This window comes from Sorex fumeus, unplaced genomic scaffold, assembly GCF_029834395.1.
Source record: "Sorex fumeus unplaced genomic scaffold, SorFum_2.1 ptg000058l, whole genome shotgun sequence".
NCBI lineage: Eukaryota > Metazoa > Chordata > Mammalia > Eulipotyphla > Soricidae > Sorex > Sorex fumeus.
Window position 1 is genome coordinate 25,459,219 of NW_026606115.1, and position 18,080 is coordinate 25,477,298.

Here is an 18,080-nt window from a genome sequence, read left to right on the forward strand (position 1 = left end):
GGTGATGCCAGCAACTGTCCGCCTGCTCCTCACTGGCGCCTCAGGCCGGGGTGGTCGGCTCGGCCATTGCCCCGGAGTAACCAGCAGGAATCACTGCGTTCCCACTGGCTCCTTCACATGCTGACCTCTCACTTTATATTTTTTAATGAATAAAAACATAATCTTTTCATTTGTTTTTTTAACCATTTGCATATACTCTTTCATGAATTATCTATTCATTTTTTTGGCCTTTTGGTCACACCCAGCAATGCACAGGGGTTACTCATGGCTTTTACACTCAGGAATTACTCCTGGAGGTGCTCAGGGGACTATATGGGATGCTGGGGATCTAACCCAGGTTGACTGTGTGCAAGGCAAATGCCCTGCCTGCTGTACTATTGCTCCAGCCCCTGTTTATCCATTTTTAAGTTGGATTGTTTACATCTCTGATATTTCGGTTTTGCAGTGTGTACCACCCATGTTTTCTTCTATGTATTTTATTGTTTGGGGGTTTAATATACAACATTTTAAAATTAATTTATTGAAGCAACCTTGGTTTATTAGATCACAAATGTTTGTTTTGGGGGAACAGAGTTACCACACCATATATACCACCAGACTACTAATACCCCTCTACCACAGCCCATGGGACCTTTCAATTCCACTCTTCCTTATTTCCAACCCCTTTTGATAACCTAAATTCTAAGAGTTTGCTTTAATTGGACAGAGTCCGATTGCTTTGTTTCTTTATGTATTAACTATGAGTCACATCACAGAGTATTTTTCTTTGTCTTTATGAATGTTTCATTTAGCATGACATCCTCCAGTTTCTTACATATTATAGAAAAAAAGCAACTTTTCATCTTTTCTTATAGGTAAGTAATATTTTGTTGTGTATATATATTACAATTTCTTTTTCTTCTTATTTGTTTTGGTGCACTTCAGTTGTTTCCAGGTATTGGCTTTTATGAATAGCTCTGCAGTGAACATAGATGTGCACGTATCTGTTCAATTTAGTGTTCTACAGATAGATGCTTAGGAATGAAATAGTTGGATCGTATGGCATATCTATTTTTATTTATTTTTTGGTTTTGTTAAACATCTGGCGATGACCAGGGGTTACTCCTGGCTATGTGCTCAGAACTTACTCATGGCAGTGCTAGGAGGACCATATGGGATGCCAGGGATCAAACATGGGTTAACTGCTTGCATGGCAAGTGCCCTACCCACTATACAATCCCTCTAGCCCCATATTTTTAATGTTTTTTTAGAAATATCTATGCTGTTTTTCATAGAGGTTAAAGCAGTTTATTTTCCCATCAACTTATAATGAGGTTTGCTTTTCTTGATATCCTGCCAGCTTTTGTTTCTGTGCTTTTTATAGAGATCATTCTCATGGGTATGAGGTGGTATCTTGTCACATTGATTTGCATTTCCCTGATCCCCAATGATGCCGAGAGTTTTTCATATGCCTGTTGGCCATCTGTATGCCTCCTTTGGTGAAGTGTTCAGCTTCTCTTCTCATTTTTGTGTTTTTTTCCCAGCTGTTATTGCTGAGTTTTGTGAGTGCCTTATATATCTTAAATTTATTAGCATTTTGAAGACATATGGATGGCCAGTGGGCATATGAAAAAAGTACTCATCATCATTCATGATTAGGGAAATGCAAATAAAAACAATGTGCAATCATCTCACACCAGTGATAATGGTACATATAAAAAAAATCTGGAAACAGCCAATGTTGGCAGGGTTGTGGTAAGAAAGAAACCACGCTTGGTAGTAATTTCTTGTTCAGTTTCTATGGAAAGCAATATGGAGGTCTCTCAAAAAATAAGAATAGAACTCTCATAGACCCAATAAAACCATTTCTTGGCATCTGTCCCCAAAACACAAAAACATTAATTTTAAAGGATATATACATACCTATGTTCATTACCACACTTAGTGATATCTTAGCCAAGATATGGAAAAAATCCCAAATGTCCAACTGTTGTTGAATAAATGAAGAAGTTGTGGTGTATAGGGGCTGGAGAGAAAGTATAGCAGATATTTACCTTACTTGCGGCCAATTTGGATTCTATCCCGGGCACCCCACATGTTCCCTTCAGTACTGCTAGGTGTGATCCTTGAACAATGGGCCAGGAATTATCCCTGAGTATTTTCAGGTGTGGCCCCTACACAAAACTAAACAAAAAATTGTGGTATATATTCACAATGGAATACTATGCAGCTCTAAGGAAAGAACAGAATAATGCAAATTGTCCAAACATGGATGGAACTAGTGGATATCATGTTGAGTGAAGTCACACAGATAGAAAGGAAGAGGGTGAAGTAATAATACAGTAAATAAGGCTCTTGCCTTGTACATGGCTGACCCTGGTTTGATCCTTGGCACCCCATATGATTCTTTGAGCCCACCAGGAATGGGTTCTGGGTCCTGAATGCAGAGCCAGGAGTAAACTCTGGCCATTGCTGGGTGTGGCCAAAATCCCCCCCCCCCAAAAAAAACAGAAGTAAAGGGTTAGATGCAGAACTCTCTCTCTCTCTCTCATATGTAAGACTTAAAGATACAAAGCAAGGTAGTAACAGTGGGCCAAATCAAGGAAAAGTAGAGTACTGATTGAATTGGTGGGAAAGAGTTCAATGGGAGGGGCTTTGGGATCTTTGTGCTGGGGAATTTGGGCTCACTGGTTATGGGAATAGGGTTGGAATTATGTGCATGGGGAGCCATCATTATCAGTACTGTAAATCGCAGAACAGTCGATAAAAATGGTAAAAAAAAATTATCACCTTGTTAGAAAGATGGTGTGTGAACATAGTCTCCTGTTTAGTAGAACACCTTTTTTTATGGTGGACTTTTAACAATGCAGAGACCTTTTAGTTTTATGTTATTCCAAGTTGTTTGTTTTCATTTTAATTTTCCTTGCCATTGGAGTTGAATTACTGAAGATAAAAATGAGAGAAATTCCATAAAGTATTTTGTCTATGTTTTCTTTTGTGTTTTGTGAACTGGGTTTTAATCTCAAAAATTGCTCATTCTTGGGCTGGAGCGCATGAACTTTGCGGGTTTCTACAGGTCTTCCTCACTGGATTTGTGGTACTCCTGCTGTGCTGAGGGTGAATCTTTGTGGTTAGTTTCATTGGACTCACTGAAGAATTAGACTGGTAATTTCTCGTTTCCTTCCCCTCCCATCTTCACCCCGTAACAGGAAGTATAACTATGAGTAGTGTGAAATTTGATGAGGAGCTGGTAGCCTATGGCATTGAGCAGAGTCTCAGGAGCTATGGATATGAAACTCTTGATTTCTATGATCTTTTGAATGATCTTTATTTTGGGGGAGGGGATTCCAAGTAGTGCTCAGTGAGCACAACCCCACTCTCTGTGATTCTTGGGCAATAGGCCCAACAGTTTAGTGCTGGAGTCCAATTATACCATGGTGCTTTCACCCTCCTGTGCTGGTTGGGGGAAGGGGAGAACTCTGGGGCTTCACCCTCTGATGCTAGGAAACCATGTGGTGCTGAGGATCAAACCAGGGTTGGGTGCATGCAAGCATTATATTATCTACTTGTATTATATCTCCAGCCCCTAGTATTCTCTTTTTGAGTTTTATTTTCTTTCTTTACACTCTAAGTTTTAATATGTAGTTTGCGTGACTTTGGGTTCATTTGTTTTTATTTTCCCAGTTTTTTAAACTGTGAGATTAGTTTGTTTATTGAGTCTTTTCTTGTTTCCCGATATAAGCCTGGATTGCAGTTAACTTCTCTCTTAACACAATTTTGCTGTGTCCCATATGTTCTATTAGCTCATCTCCATTCTTGTTTGTTTCAAGGATTTTTAAAAGTTTTTCTTTAATATCCTAATTAATCCAATAGTTTTCCAGGAGCATGCTGTTTAGTCTCTAAATGTTTGAGTTTTCATCGAGCTTTTAAAAAAATGCTTAATATGCCTTCATAGTTTTGTGATCTGAACAGATACTCGAGGTGATTTCAATCTTCATTATTCTGTGGATACTTACTTTGTGTCCCAGCAAGTCATTTATCCTAGAGAACATACCCTGGAGAATAATGTGTTTTTGGCTTTTGAGTTGTGGTAAATGTCTATAAAGCTCATCTCTTCCAACGTGTCATTTGAGGTTGTTTCCTTATTATATTTTTGGTCTGGTTATTCTCTGCAGCTGCGACAGATTAGCTTTAAGTGTTGCTCTTTTGGGGAGGAGTTTTGAGCCACTCCTATTGGTGACTGAGAACTACTCCTGACTGTGCTAGGGTGTCACTCCTAGCAGTACTCAGGGGAACATGTGCTAAGGATTGAACTGGCATCAATTGCATGCAAGACAAGTGCTTTAACTTTTGTAATAACTCTCTGGTTCCTATTCTTGATATGTGTCTTTAAGCCTATTTGTAGTTGCCTTATTTTGCTGTTCTTTCATTAGGTGCATATTTTTCAGTGAGTGTTAAATCACCTTCATTCATTGATTTCTAGATGATTATACATAATGTTCATTTGTAACTTTTACTGCTTATTTTATTTTGAAATATAGTTTGTCAAATTTTTCAGTGTATGTGGTCTGATTTAAATAGGCTTGTCCCTGCCATTTTAGACCCTGATTGCCTAAAAATGCCAGTTACTTTCCAACCTTTTGCTTTGAGCCTGTGTTTGTCATTAAAGTTCAGGTGGGCCTCCTTATAAGATGAAGAAGGTTGGATTTTGATTCGTGATATATCTTGTCACTCTGTGCCTTTTAATTGGTAAGTCTGGGGCACTGATATTTAGTAAAATTATTGTAATAAATGAATTGATTATTATTTTAATGTCTATCCTGGGTGTCTGTGTGAAATCTATCTTTGTTTCTTTGTCTTTTTTATTTTCTCCCCCTGTTCCTTGATATACACTAGTATAGTGATCAGATTCAAGTTTTCTCTTCTTGTTAGTTGCTTCTCGATATTTTTTGTCATTTAGTTACTATAACATTTATACATAGAGTTCTTTTTTGTTTTTTTGGCCACATCTGATGGTGTTCAGGGCTGACTCCTGACTCTGTACTCAGGGTTCACTTCTGGCAGGTCTCAGGGGACCATATAGGATCCCGGAGATTGAACCTGGGTTAGCGACATGCAGAGTAAGTGCCCTACTGCTCTACTATTGCTCCAGCCCCCAACACATAAAGTTCTAAGGTTGTATCTCCTATTACATTAAATAAATCTCATGTTTGCTTTAAGAAACCCCTTTATTATTGCTCCATAGTTGGAAGCCTGTTTCATGAGCTGGGGGAGAAGGCAGCTGGAATAGAGAAGGGATCACTAACTCAATGACAGTTGGAGGAATTGTTGGGAATTGGAGATGTGTGCTGAAAGTAGATAAAGGATCAAATGTAATAGCCTCTCAGTACCTATATTGCAAACCATAATGCCCCAAAGTTGAGAGAGAGTATGGGGGAAAATGTCTGCCACAGAGGCAGGGGGAGGGCTTCAAAGGGGGCAGGGATACTGGGGAATTTGGTGGTGGAAAATGTGCACTGGTAGAGGGATGGGTGTTTGATCATTGTATGACTGAAACTCAAATATGAAAGCTTTTTAACTATATTTCAGGGTGATTCAATAAAAACATTATTATTATTACTTTTTTATTGTTTCACCAGGAATTATAAAGTTACAAAAGTTATGTTTGAGTTTCAGGTGTACAGTGTTTCAACCAGTGTCCACTTTTATCCAGTGCTCTCCCCAATTTCCCTGACAGGCACTTTTTTCTTTTTCTCCTACAACCCTCTTAGGCATTATGGTTTACAGTACTGTTACTGAAAGGGTATCACACATGTCACTTTGCTTCCTTTTAGCACCCAACATTGGACTAGAGTGACCACTTTCATCTATCATTGCTTTAGTGAATCCTTCCCTGACCTATCCCACCTTTTCCCCACCCTCCAGTGACAAGCTTCCTAAGAAGGACCAGTTCTCCTTCTCTTTGTTTTTATTTGCCCTTGGGTATTAGTTATTATACTACTGTGTTTCTTTATATACTGCATATGAATGAGATTATCCTCTCTCTCCCTCTGACTCACTTCACTTAGCATGATATTCTCCAGATCTATGTCTTAGAAAATTGCATTATTTTATATTTTCTTAAGACTGAGTAATATTCCATTCTGTATATGTACCATACATAGCTTCTTTAACCAGTCCTCTGTTCTTGGGCACTTGGATTATTTCCAGATTTTGGCTATGGCAGATAGTGCTGCAATGAACTTAGGAGTGCAGATGTCTTCTCTGGAGTGTGGTTTTGGACGTTTGGGGTGTATTACCAGGAATTGCTGGGTTGTTTGGAAGCTCAATTCCTAAACATTTTTTTTATTTTTATTTATTTTTAATTTTTAATTTTTTAAATTTTTTATTTATTTTTTTATTTTAGTGAAACACCATGAGGTACAGTTGTAGATTTACAATTTTTTGTGCTTGGGTTTCGATTATACAATGATCAAATACCCATCCCTCCACCAGTGCCCATTTTCCACCAACCATGGATAATATCCCTCCCACCCCCATCCCTCCCATCTCACCCTGCCTCTGTGGCAGGGCTAGCCCTTGTGTTCTCTCTTTCCTTTTGAGTGTTGTGGTCTGCAAAAGAGGCTTTGAGTGGCAAACATGTTCAGTCCATAGTCTATTTTCAACATGCATCTCCCCTCCTGGGAGGATCCTCCAAACACCCTTTATTTGGTACTCCCTTCTCTATCTGAGCTGCCCTTTCCCATAGAATGCCTGGCTGGCCTCTAAGCTATGGAGTAATCCTCCTGGTGTTGATCTCAGCTATTCTTGGGTATTAATCTCATACTTTGTTACTTTATATTCCCCAGATGAATGCAATCTTTCTATGTCTGTCCCTCTCTTTCTGACTCATTTCGCTTAGCATGATACTTTCCATGTTGTACCACTTGTATATAAATTTCATGACTTCATCTTTTCTAACAGCTACATGGTACTCCATTGTGTAGATGTACCAAAGTTTCTTTAAGCAGTCATCTGTTCTTGGGCATTCAGGTTTCTTCCAGGTTCTGGCTATTGTAAAGAGTGCTGCAATGAACAAACAAGTGCAGATATCACTTCGACTATACATTTTTGCTTCTCTGGGATATATTCCCAGGAGTGGTATTGCTGGGTCAAATGGGAGCTCAATTTCTAATTTTTTGAGAATCGTCCATACTGTTTTCCAGAAAGGCTGAACCAGTCGACATTCCCACCAACAGTGAAATAGTGTCCCTTTCTCGCCACATCTGCGCCAGCATGGGTTGTTTTTGTTCTTTTGGATGTGGGCCAGTCTCTGAGGTGTGAGATGGTATCTCATTGTGGTTTTGATCTGCATCTCCCTGATAATTAATGATGTAGAACATTTTCTCATGTGCTTTTTTGCCATTTGGATTTCTTTGAGAAAGTTTCTGTTCATTTCATTGCCCCATTTTTGGATGGGGTTGGATGTTTTCTTCTTGTGGAGTTCAACCAGTATTTTGTATATCTTTGATATCAACCCCTTGTCAGATGTGTATTCGGCGAATATCCTTTCCCATTCTGTAGACTGTCTTTGTATTTTGGTCACTGTTTCTTTTGACCTAAGCTATTTTTTGAGAAATGTCCATATTGTCTTCCAAAAATGCCCCACAAGTTCTGGTAGCTCATGTCCTCATTTTTGTTTGTTTCCAGGAATCTTTTGATTTACTCTTTGCCTCATTGTTTGGTCAGTAGTTAGTTGTTTAATTTCTAGGTGTTTGAGTTATTTCTCTGGTCTTGCTTGTGGTGCTTTATATTTTAGTGCTTCATGATCTGAGAAGACAGTTGATACAATTTGTATCCTCTTGACTTTACGGAGGTATATTTTGTGGCCCAGCAAGTGGTTCATCTTGGGTTTTCATATTTTTTGCTGCGTTTTAATATACTTGATCTATCAAGTATTGATAGAGTTGCGTTGAAGTCTCCAACTGTTATTGTGTTTCTATTGATGTCTTCCTTCAATTCTTTTCTCACATTTTATGTTTCTAAAGTTTCTTACTACTTCTGAATGAATTGTCTTGGCCTTCTCTATAAAACCACTTAGTATTTCTTGCAGGGCTGTTTCACTAGTCATTAATTCATTTAATTGTTGCTTGTTTGAAAACCTTTATAATATTGTTGAATTTGAGTGATGACCTACTTAGAATTTGAGTGGTGACCTACTTAGAATAGTCTTGGTAGGAGGTCTTCTTAAATCAATACACTTGCTATCTGATTTCCTTTGGCCTGTAGTTTTATTTTATTGATAAGTTATTTTAAGGACTCTCTTGTATGTGAGTACATGGTTTCTTTTGTTGATATTAGTATTGTCTTTATCGTTGGTTTATGACCATTTCAATTAAAATGTGTTTTATTATTCACCCATTTGTAGTTATTTGTTTGGAACTCTTTGAGCATGTTGTAGCTAGATGAATGGCTCTTTTCTCAGATTGGGTAAGTTCTTGACTATTATTTTTTTCAATCAAATAATTTTTACCTTTCTATAAAATAGAGAAGTGTGGAATGTTTCATGATTCTGAGTGTCATCCTTGCACAGGGTCCAGCTAATCTTATCTATATAAGTCCTATTTTCGTATATGTGCTGCTGACGTGAGCAGTACTTTTCCCCTTTCTATCTTTTCTCTCTTTCAAATACCCTTATGGTATAAATGTTATTTTTCTTGATGCTGCCATAATATCTTATGTTTTCTTCATTAAGCAAAATTTTCCTTACTCTGTATTTTTAACAGCTCATGGAGGATCCTGATGTATTGAGTTTGAATGCCCTGATTGGCTAGGGCTTCAATGACTGCTTCTGTCTCAAAAGAATCAAAGGCCTTCTTTAAATCAATGTAGAATGGTGAGATCCTGGTAGTGAATCTCCAACACAGCTCACAGAGGATCCTGATGTATTGACTTTGAACGCCCTGTTTGGCTAGGGCCTCGATGACCGCTTCAGTCTCAACAGAATCAAAGGCCTTCTTTAAATCAATGTACGTTAGACAGAGCGGCATCTTGAACTCCTGAGAAACCTCAATGAACTTAGTTATTGTGTGAATATGTTCAATTGTGCTAAATCCTTTTCAGAAACTGGCTTGCTTGCATGGTTGTCCTTCATCTAGTGTTCTGCCAATCCTATTCAGGATGACTCAAGTGAACAGCTTGTAGATGACAGACAACAGGGAGATTGGGCGATAGTTGCCAATGCCATGGATGTCTCCCTTCTTGTACAGTAGTACAGTCCTGCTGGTTTTCCATTGGGACGGAACCTTGCATTCAGACAGGTAGCGTGTGAAAAGCTGAGCCAGTGTATTGATGAGTACTGACAGCAGATTCTTCAGGTGTTCAGTTCTGACCTTGTCTGGGCCAGGTGCTGTTCGTTTCTTTACTGATGAAATGGCGTGTCGAATTTCGGAAGGGAGAAAGCTGGTAACAACATATCCATCCTGCGGAATTTGGTATTTGGGCAGATGGATGTGACTATCAAAGTCATGGGTAATCTTCTCCATTGCCCTTCTGGAAGATGCGATCGATCCATCAGGACGTCAGAGGGCAGTCATCTTGGTCTTGTAGTTGGCGAAGGACAGGCAAGTATTACAAATGCTTTTTCTGGCTTCTGCCGCATCTACCAGCATCTATTATGGATTCACTACCAGGATCTCACCATTCTACAAAGAAGTGATCATCCATGTCAAGAGAGGGGTTTGGCAGGGTGATACCATTTCACCGAAACTCTTCAAGTGCCACCCTCGAGAACGTCATGTGACGACTGGAATGGGAAGGAATGGGAGTGAAGATAGATGGTCGGCAACTATACCACCTCCGCTTTGCTGATGACATTGTTCTAATAATGCCAAACATTAGTCAAGCAGCACAAAACTGGCCGACTTCGACTGTGAGTATGGAAAGGTTGGACTACAGCTGAATCTCATGAAGACAATGTTTATGAGAAACAGCCTCGTTTCTGACACTCCATTCGCTCTCAATGGAACAACCATCTCCGAATGCAACAGTTATGTGTACCTAGGTCGAGAAGTAAACATGACAAATGACCTGGCACCTGAGTTGTGCAGGAGGAGGAGAGCGGCTTGGAACACCTTCAAGAGCCTTGAAGAAATAGCTAAGAGGATGATGAACCTTTGGCTCCGGGCACGTCTCTTCGATTTCACTGTTCTTCCTGCATTAACATATGCCTCAGAGACCTGGGCCCTACGAAAAAAGGATGAGAACACTATTTGGGTCTCCCAAAGAGGGTAATTGAAACGCAAGCACAAAAATCTGTAAGTCTACAACTGTACCTCATGATGTCTCACTAAAAAAAAAGAGCTATGCTTGGAGTATCATGTTCCACTCAAATGAGAGGAAGACCTCCATGGACGGTCAAGAATCAGGGATGCTGTCTCGTTTGCCATGGCGTCAGAAATCAGATGGGTTGGACACGTAATGAGATTTGGAGATGACTGCTGGACTAGAGTCTTTACCGAATGGATTCCACGGGATGTCAAAAGATCACGTGGCCGCTCAGGCTTTTTGTGTTCCTAGAACAAATAGATGCCATTGGGTACACTAGCATGCGACAGGGATGAGTGGAGACATTTCTGGTGCCTACTTGAGCAAATCAATGATTAACAGGAAGTCAGGTGATCAAGTGATCTCTATTTTAACATGACTTTTCTGCTTCTTTTTGTTTATTTGAGGGGTACATATCACAGTGCACCTGAAGGAACTACTCCTAACTCAGTACTTGGGAGCTAATCCTGGAGATACTTGGGAAACCGTGGAGAGCCAGGATCAAACCTGGGCATCTTGTATGCAAAGCATACAGCCCCTTGAGGTATCAATCACTCTAGCATTCTTTAGTCCCTTGAGGTATGATTCTAGCATTATGATTCTTCTCCCCAGTCTTTGATCTCACTGATTCTATCTTCAGCTTCTGACATTCTGCTGCAGAGCTCATCTATTGTGATTTTTAGTTCAACTACTGTACTATTTAGCTCAATTATTTCTGTTTGAATTTTTTCTCATACTCTTATAATTTATCTGTCCTGTTAACGTTTTCTCCCACTGATTGCCTCATTTCAATGAATACTCTTAGGATTGTTGCTTTAAAGTTTTCACTCGGGAATTTACAAAGCTCTGGTGTGCTTGGAGTCCTTACGAGGATTTTTTCTTTCATCGACCAGTGTGGGTGAATTTCTTCATTTCTTCATTATACCTGGAGCTACTTAAGGACTATGAGTGATGGTCGTAGTTTGAGCCATTTTTGGTGTCTGTCATGGGTTCATTATAACCAATACCAGGTTTGTTTGTGTGGACCTAGATGACCATAAGGAATTTGCTGTCATGAATACTCTGTAGCAACTACACTACTAAAGTTTGTACTGTGATTGTACTGTGACTCAAGGTTATTGTTGATGGTGTCTGGCATTGGCTGTGGTCTAATAATCCAGCATGCTGGGGAGTAACTGAAGGTCATGATCCTGACTGCCCAATAGTGATTGCATGTCTGAGCTTGTCTGTGTAGCTATCATGGGATTTTTGTTTGCCAGCATTTGGCAGCAACTACAGCAATAACTTCAAGCAGACTTGACTAGTGTCCTTGCTGCCACATTGAGAATGGCTGGCAAGGGTGTAGTGCCAACTTTAGCAGGTCCAAGTTGCTCCCAAATGTTAGATATCATTAGTGTCTGGGTTTACCTGTCACCATTCTTTTTAAAAATTTTTTATTAGTGAAACACCATGAGGTACAGTTGTAGACTTACAAATTTTTGTTCTTGGTTTTTAGTTATTCAATGATCGAGTACCCATCCCTCCACCAGAGCCCATTTTCCACCACCAATGATCCCAGTATCCCTCCCATCCCCCATCCCCCACTTCCCACCCTGCCTCTATGGCAGGGCATTCCCTTTTGTTCTCTCCTTTTGGGTGCTATGGTTTGCAAAAGAGGCATTGAGTGGCAATCATGTTCGGTCTATAGTCTACTTTCAGCATGTGTCTCCCATCCTGGGAGGATCCTCCCAACACCCTTTACTAGGTACTCCCTTCTCTATCTGAGCTGCTTTTCCCCCTAACATGTGTGGATGGCCTCCAAGCCATGGAGTACTTATCTCAGCTATTCTTGGGTGTTAGTTTCTTATTTTGTTACTTTATATACCCCTGATGAATGCAATCTTTCTATGTATGTCCCTCTCTTTCTGCATGTCACCATTCTTGAGGAGGCCTGGATGGTGACCAGTTATAATCTCCAGTAAAATGTCAGTGCCAAGTTCAAATAGACCTGTGTGGGGCATCCTGGGATATAGAACTATGACTGCCTTGGAGAACAGTATTCCAAAGAGCTCAGAAGTGTTTACCAGGAATACATGGTTGCCAGAAACTCAAGGGAAACTTCACAAAGTTTGTGCAGGTTTGAGGGGGTGACCTGGGCTTAAGAATCATGAGTACTCTGAGGTATGTGCATCCCAGGGTTGAGAAGGTCTGAGTGTCAACCAACTGTTCAAGGTTCTTAGAACCTGGCAGACCCTCTACTGCCTTGTAATGGTCACACAGATCTATGCATGGCTAGGTAACCTGTGGTTATCAGTGGTGGAGAGGGAGGCAGATTTAAAAGGCAGCTGTATACTGAAAGAAGCTCTTTCTGTTTGGTTAGGTTATGCAAATGTCACTCGTACCCCTCTCCCATTACTTTTCTATTAGATTGTGATTGTCAGCGCTCAGCTCAGTATTTTGCCCCCAGGATGTGTTTCTAAGAAGAGAGATCTGAAATGACATCTCCTAGTAAAGTTGTGAGAGTCAACTGGGATAATGCCTGCCACTGATTTTGACATCTATGTGTTAAAAAGTATTTTTTATTGCTGGAAATTATGTTATTTACAATACTGTTAATGCTTCTCATGCACATGATTCCAAACCACACCCATGACCAGTGTACCCATTTCTCTCCCTTAAAGACCCCAGTGTCCCTGTGTTTCAACTCCCTTCCCACTGTCTCAATTGTGTGGCTCTGTTCTCTCATTACATTATTTCTATTTGGGTGATTTATATTCTGTTTTTTGCCACCGACACTCTTCAGGTGTTTGAATTCTTTGCTCAAACATTGTTTCAGATTGTTAAGCATTGCTATGAACTTTGTCCTAAGGACATCTTCAGGCAGATTGCATTCGTCTAATGGCACTGGTGACCCCCCCCCCCCCGCTGTGTTTTGTCTTCTGTTGGTATCTTGGTGATTTTACATCTTCTTATTGTCTTAGATATTATATTTAGACAGTTAGACTGGATCAGTCCAGTTTAATGATGCTATTTATGAAGGTATTCCTTGTTTTGAAGCTGGGAGAGTAGGTAGATGTCTGGAAGATCCTGGTACCTTTGTTCCCATAGTAGATTTGCTTAGGGCCTACATTTTATTTTTTTTAATTTATTTTTTATAGGGCCCACAATTTAATGACGTTGTTTCAGTGTAGTCGTATGAAGTTTTAAATTATGGCTGCTGCACTATAACAAATCTCTTTTCAAGCCACACTGAGCTGAGTAGTGTGGGCTAAAGGGGGATATGTTGAACTACTTGCTGCCAGGTAGTCCCTGAGAAATGAGTGTGTGTGTATGTGTGTGTGTATGTGTTTGGGGGTGAGAGGGTTGACTATAGCATATGCACTGGAACACATAAGCCCTTTTCTGAGTCTGAGCTGCACCATGCTTCAGGGCCCCTTTATGTATCCTGTCTTCTCTTATGCTGTTATAAGCATAGGATGATTGGATTGGGGTGTTTGGAGTTCAGTTTAACCTCTTCCTCTTGTTTCCGAGGGCATTGTTCAGTACCTGAACCATCTCTTCCCAGCCATTACTTATTTCCCAGGATAAAAGTCCATGCTTTCAAGTTTACTTCTGGAGTGTAGCTTGGTGTTCACTGGTGAGATTTCTCTCCTAGGGAGGGAGTCCTTAACTCCACATCCCATCTGGGACCTCCTGTTTGTCCTGTTTGATAGGAGTCTCAGTCAAGGTTCTATAATTTATCCGAGTTTATAGATTTTGCTGTCATCATGGGAGAATGCTGACAAAGGTTATGCCTCTTTGATCATCTTGATTACGTACCCCAATTTTTCTTATAAATCATTTTTCAGGGTCATATTTAAGAATATTACTTTACTGAACCCCAGCTTTTCTCCTGATTTCTATGATCCATTTTGTTATAATGTGTGAGCTTTAGGTTGACTTGTAGTTATAAATGTCCAATTGCTTCAGGATCAGTTGTTGAAAAAACTTTACTTTTTCTGTTGTATTGCCTCTGTACCTTTGTCAAAAATTAGTTGACCACATATTTATTGGCATGTTTCTGGGTTTTATTCTTTTCTCTCTTGTCTACCTTAATATTTCAACACTTCTCTTGATTATTATTCTTTATAGAAAGTTTTGAGAGCATGTAACATGAGTCCTACAATTTTGTTCTTTTTCATAATTGCTTTGGATTTCCTACTTTGTGTGTTTCACATATATTTAATTAATTTATTTTTATTTAGGTGGGGTGCCAAGTAGTGTGCAGGAAGTCCAGTATCCCCATTGGTGATTCTGAGCCTACAGTTCAGCATAAAGGCTGAACATCTGTTGTTGCTCGGGCTTTGCAGTTCCAGGATACCTGGACCACCCCAGAGGTGTTGGGGCCTCCAGAATTATACTCAGCCATACTTGGAGGTTTCTAGGGCTGCACCAGTGATGCTAAGGGGACCAGATGGTGCAGGAAATTGAATACATTTTATTTTATTTATTTATTTTTATTGTGATTCAAGTGCCTTTATTTTTTTTATTATTTTATTTAATTTGTTTTTATTTATTTATTTATTTATTTATTGAATCACTGTGGGAAAGGTTACAAAGCTTTCAGGTTTATGTCTCAGTCATTCAAATATCAAACACAATTCCCTTTACCAATACTTATTTTTTACCATGAAGAACCCCAAAAAAACCCCACCCCCACCCCTCCCCGTCCCTGTGAGGCAGATGAATTCTAGTTAACACTCTATCTGCTTTGATTAGATTCATTGTTTCAATAAAAGATCCACCACTATTATTTAGAGTTTACCCCCCCCCCCCAAATCAGACATGCTGAAAAAGCATTGTGAAGTGATTTGCTTTCTACAGCTGGGTTCAAGAATTAAATGTTGGTTTTGGATTTCTGCTATTTTACTTATTGACCCTGGAAGTATTTCTACTGAAAGTCAGGTAGTTAAGAAATTGGTTTCTGTGTTCTGGAGTCGTGGCCGTGCTGGAGCGCCGCTAGTGGGGGGCAACCGGTGGCCTCGGTAGGGCGTGAAGGGTGGAGCGAAACGCCCCCCTTCCCATGAGGTTTTAGTCGCCCCCACACTCCCGGCTCATACCTGCTGTCCACAAGGCTCCCATGTGGCCGCCATCTTTCTTTCCAGAGAGGAGAGGGCGAATGGGGCAACACCCTTTCCCCTCCGGCAGACTTGATGGGCTGGATCAACGCATAGTCCGTTCACTTTTCTGCTCCAAGCTGCTGGGTTCTGCGTTAAGTCCTTGTGCTTCTGGGGCCATGGCCGTGCTGGAGAGCCGCTCGCGGGGGGCGCAACTGGTGACCTCGGTAGGGCGTGAAGGACGGACCGGAACGCCCCCCTTCCCATGAGGTTTTAGTCGCCCCTACACCCCCGGCTCATACCTGCTGTCCACAAGGCTTCCATGTGGCCGCCATCTTTCTTTCCAGAGGGAGGAGGGCGGAAGGGAGCAACACCCTTTCCCCTCTGGGCAGAAATGATTGCCTGGATTAACGCATAGTCCTTTCACTTTTCTGCTCCAAGCTGCTGGGTTCTGCATTAAGCCCTTGTGCTTCTGGGGCTGTGGCCATGCTGGAGAGCCGCTCGTGGGGGGCAACTGGTGACCTCGGTAGGGCGTGAAGGACGGACCGGAACGCCCCCCTTCCCATGAGGTTTTAGTCGCCCCCACACTCCCGGCTCATACCTGCTGTCCACAAGGCTCCCATGTGGCCGCCATCTTTCTTTCCAGAGAGGAGAGGGCGAATGGGGCAACACCCTTTCCCCTCCGGCAGACTTGATGGCCTGGATCAACGCATAGTCCGTTCACTTTTCTGCTCCAAGTTGCTGGGTTCTGCATTAAGTCCTTGTGCTTCTGGGGCCGTGGCTGTGCTGGAGAGCCGCTCGTGGGGGGTGACTGGTGACCTCGGTAGGGCGTGAAGGACGGACTGGAACGCCCCCCTTCCCATGAGGTTTTAGTCGCCCCCACACCCCCGGCTCATACCTGCTGTCCACAAGGCTCCCATGTGGCCGCCATCTTTCTTCCCAGAGGGAGGAGGGCGGAAGGGAGCAACACCCTTTCCCCTCTGGGCAGAAATGATTGCCTGGATTAACGCATAGTCCTTTCACTTTTCTGCTCCAAGTTGCTGGGTTCTGCATTAAGCCCTTGTGCTTCTGGGGCTGTGGCCGTGCTGGAGAGCCGCTCGTGGGGGGCAACTGGTGACCTCGGTAGGGCGTGAAGGACGGACCGGAACGCCCCCCTTCCCATGAGGTTTTAGTCGCCCCCACACCCTCGGCTCATACCTGCTGTCCACAAGGCTCCCATGCGGCCGCCATCCTTCTTTCCAGAGAAGAGAGGGCGAATGGGGCAACACCCTTTCCCCTCTGGGCAGAAATGATGGCCTGGGTTAACTCATCGTCCGTTCACTTTTCTGCTCTAAGCTTCTGGGTTCTGCATTAAGTCCTTGTGTTTCTGGGGCTGTGGCTGTGCTCCAAACTTAACTCTGATTTTCAGGGAGAAAGATTGGGTGGTTTACTTCTCATTGATCACTTTGTATATAGAGAGATGTCGCGCGGCCGCGTAAGCGGCCGCGGTTTTGAGAAACAGTCCTCGTTCCCGCATACTCGAGCTGTGTTTGTAGAGGCTTCTGGTCATCGGGTTTCCATCTGGCGGAGGCGGGATGCGGCGCCTACTCCATCTGGAACTTGCCGGTCATCTCGGCTCTTTTTGGAACCTGTTTTTTCTTTTTTTTTTTTCCTCCGGGATCCCGCACCCTCCATGTGTTCCTTCTCTTATGCTGAACGCTTCAAAGATGGCGCTGGGGGGCGGGCTGTGGGCGTGACTTCCGGAATCAGAGGTTACCTGGGAGGTGTAGTCCGGCAGATTTGAGAAACAGTCCTCATTCCCGCATACTCGAGCTGTGTTTGTAGAGGCTTCTGGTCACCGGGGTTCCATCTGGGGGAGGCGGGATGCGGCGCCTAGTCCATCTGGAACTTGCCGGTGATCTCGGCTCTTTTTGGAACCTGTTTTTTCTTTTTTTTTTTCCTCCGGGATCCCGCACCCTCCATGTGTTCCTTCTCTTATGCTGAACGCTTCAAAGATGGCCAATTGAATACATTTTAAATTAGCTTGTTGATCTCTATAAAATATTCTGCCTGATTTTTTATTGTAATTATATTGAAAGTATAGGTCAAATCAGAGAGAACCAATGTATTAACAAATAAATTTTCAATTAATTAACAAGCAGGGTATCATTCTTCATTTTAAGATCTTCTTAAATTAGCACGACCAATATCATATTGATAAAGAGTGTAGAGGTGATCCATTTCTATTTATTTTGAAGCAAAAATGTTATTGTATAATTTCTTCTGTAACTATGATTCTATTTGTCTCTAAAATGTTTCAAAACATGCAATGTCTATTACACATAAATTAAGGTATTTAATAGACATTTATTGGTATAGAAATTTCCAGTAGTATTATAAACATATTTTTTCTATCTGCTTATTTGAATCAGGATGCTAATAAGGTCTATACTGTAGCTTAGCTTGTTGCTCTCTACAAAATAACCTGCCTGATTTTGGTTGTAGCTCTTTTGCATTTCTTAATTTTCAGTTTCTCATATTTTTTGTTTTTTGCCAGACTGAAATTTACTACATATTTTTTTCACACTGAGAGACAGTATACTAACTTTGAGAAGACCCAGGCTAATAATACATTTAGATCCTTGGGTAAACATGGTGTGAACTCCTAGTACCACATACTGCCAGGAATGTCCCATGTACAGAGAGTCAAGAGTGATCCTAGAGTACTACCAGGTGTGCTCC

General features: G+C 41.4%; 1 non-coding gene across 1 annotated transcript; it reads right to left on the reverse strand.

The window, feature by feature from the left end:
- Window positions 1-8,506: 8,506 nt before the first annotated feature.
- Window positions 8,507-8,615, reverse strand: LOC130034291 (U6 spliceosomal RNA). Its single transcript, XR_008794067.1, has one exon. It is a non-coding gene; the product is annotated as a U6 spliceosomal RNA (small nuclear RNA).
- Between the last annotated feature and the right edge of the window lie 9,465 nt (window positions 8,616-18,080).